Source organism: Petromyzon marinus, unplaced genomic scaffold (assembly GCF_048934315.1).
Source record: "Petromyzon marinus isolate PM22_M1 ecotype Great Lakes invasive population unplaced genomic scaffold, UKy_Petmar_22M1.pri1.0 PM_G_Scaffold_6, whole genome shotgun sequence".
Classification (NCBI taxonomy): Eukaryota; Metazoa; Chordata; class Hyperoartia; order Petromyzontiformes; family Petromyzontidae; genus Petromyzon; species Petromyzon marinus.
Window position 1 is genome coordinate 1,907,501 of NW_027423013.1, and position 2,500 is coordinate 1,910,000.

Sequence of the window (2,500 nt, forward strand, 5' to 3'; positions counted from 1 at the left end):
CTCATCTCTCCCGTCTCGGATATGAACCGTGGCTCTTTGTATACAGACCAGCCCAATCTAGCCGCTTCGTCTGCCAGAATGTTACTGATCTTGTTATGTCGCGCAATTCTTGCTTTCTGTACTGCAGGACATTGACCGAGAATGTGCGAAAGGGACTCGAGTCTGGCAGAGCATTTCCTGCAGGAACGTAAGGCCCCATCTCTGCCTCTGTTCAAGCTTTCTCTTGTTGGGTAAATATTTGCCCTTAGTTGTAGTGCTGCGATAAAGAAGCATTGTTTAAAGCCGCACCATGGCCTCAACCAAGCATTACTGATTCTATCATGCGCAAAGTTTACAATGCCCCTTCCTTGAACCGGCTTTTCGCACCATCTCTGAAATTCATGCTCCCTCCAATCGCAGGGTCTCGGATATACAGGTTCTTTTGACACCGAGTCCCTGAGAACGAATGTTGGGATTGCATCACTGTCACCCCCTGCTCGTACCCACAAATTACGGTATTCTTCCTCCATACCCTGCGAGGACACAATATTACGGGTGATAGCATCGGACGAGTTTGCTATACGTTGCAGCCTTCTAACTTGAACCGAAGGGATTGTTTTTTCCAGTTTCAAGATGGCAAGGCCTCCGTCTCGGGCTCTGGCATATAACAGTCCATCACAAGTTGAAGCGGGAAGGTGGAGCCATCCTTTTACCGCCTTTCTAATCTCTTGGTCCAACCCACGGAGAGTTGATTGCTTGCAGTCCGAGTGGTCTGCAGGATATAACAATCTGGGTAGGGCATAGGCATTGAGTAGTTCAACCTTCTGAGTTGGCTTCAGAGGCACCTCATCGATTTTCGAGATCCATGTCTTTAGCTGACAATGTAGATCAGGCTGTATAGTGCCAGTCCAAGGGCCAATTTTCAGACCAAGGTATTTCGTTGATTCATCAGGTTGGATCATATGGACATCTTTATTTTTGATAGTCCATGGGTCGCAGTTGTTCACCGTATATGAATCTTTGGTTGGGCTTATCATGAAGCCCTGGCACTTTCTGGCCTGAACCTCCAATCCCGATAGCCCACAAAATGATTCCAAGATCGCTAGATTGGCGGCCATACCAACCCAAGATTCGCTCACCAACACCAAATCATCAGCAAACGCAAGAGCTGTCACGTGGTCGGTATCAATGGAGTACCCAACTCCGTGTGACTCTAGGGTGCATATCAAAGGGTCCATGGCAAGATTGAAGAGCAGGGGTGACATGGGGTCACCCTGTTTGACACCAACACGTATGCTAATTTCTCGAGTCGACTCGCCATTGCTTTTGAACGAGGTCGTACACCGATCGTAGGCGTTCTGGATGATGCCCACCACGTGTTCATCTACTTTCTTGTGCCTTAACACCCATAAAATATGAGCATGCGAAACCGAGTCAAAAGCTTTCGCTATGTCGATAAACATGACAGCCAACGGCCTGTGCAATTTCTTAGCATGTCTCATAAGGTCCTGTAGCACCTTAAGATTTTCAGAGCAGCCAGATGCCGCTATAAAACCACGCTGCCTTGGGTTTAAGGGACAAGCACGAGCAAGACGTGCAGTCATTATTCTGGAAAATAATCTCAGAATCATTGAACCGATCGTTATTGGTCTCCAGTTCCCCAATTCTTTCAGCTTTTCATCGTCCATAACCTTAGGAATAAGAATCGTCCTATTCTTTTTCAACTCTTTGGGAATAATTCCTGTAATCATCCATGCATTAAATAGGGCTGTCAGTGTCCGACCCTCGGGGTCGGCAGCACAGATTGCAGCCCTTGTTAGGCCATCTGGCCCAGCTGCTGACGTTGGTTTAATGGCCCGTATGGCAGTCTGAACTTCCTCCACCGAAATTAGGGGCTCAAAGTATTCGTTATTTGCAACACCTGATGACTTAAATTGGCCCAGGCCATTGAATGGCAACACCTTCTCCCATTTTTCGCAGTAAAAACGATATACATCTGCGTTCGGGATTCGGCATTCATGACGTTCAGTGCCATCCAGGACTAAGGACGCAAGAAGAGAGCGGTTCTTAAAGAAGAGCTTCTGGTGCTTCATGAAGCTTCCTCGTTTTTCCGCTCTCTTCTTCATCCAAGATCGTGTGGGTAATATCCTGGGTTTAATAATGTCGTTCTCGGGTTTTGAACGTTTGCCTTTGTTTTTCACCAATCTCATCGGACAAAGCATCAATGCTGTGGCAGTTTCTACGAGGGCATCATGTTGGCCCTCGCCGTTAAGCCAAGCCTTTATTGCCTCCATTGCAGGCTTTTCCAAGGTCCCAGAATTCTCATTCGTAAGCCGCTCAGCTGCTTGAGCGAGTATGGATGAAGTCCCCGTTGTTACATTTGGTGGGGGAGACAATGTCTCAAGAGGCCTAGAAGAAAAATGTAAGCTGTCTGACATGGGGGCCCCTGTCTTTTTACTTAGGTCCCGTCTCTTGTCAGAGACTTGCTTGTTGGTCTTAGTCCCAAGCGCTTCAGCAATGA

General features: G+C 47.5%; 1 pseudogene; it reads right to left on the reverse strand.

The window, feature by feature from the left end:
• The window catches only part of LOC142919102 (28S ribosomal RNA), a 10,342-nt pseudogene that overhangs the window by 3,966 nt on the left and 3,876 nt on the right, over window positions 1–2,500 (reverse strand).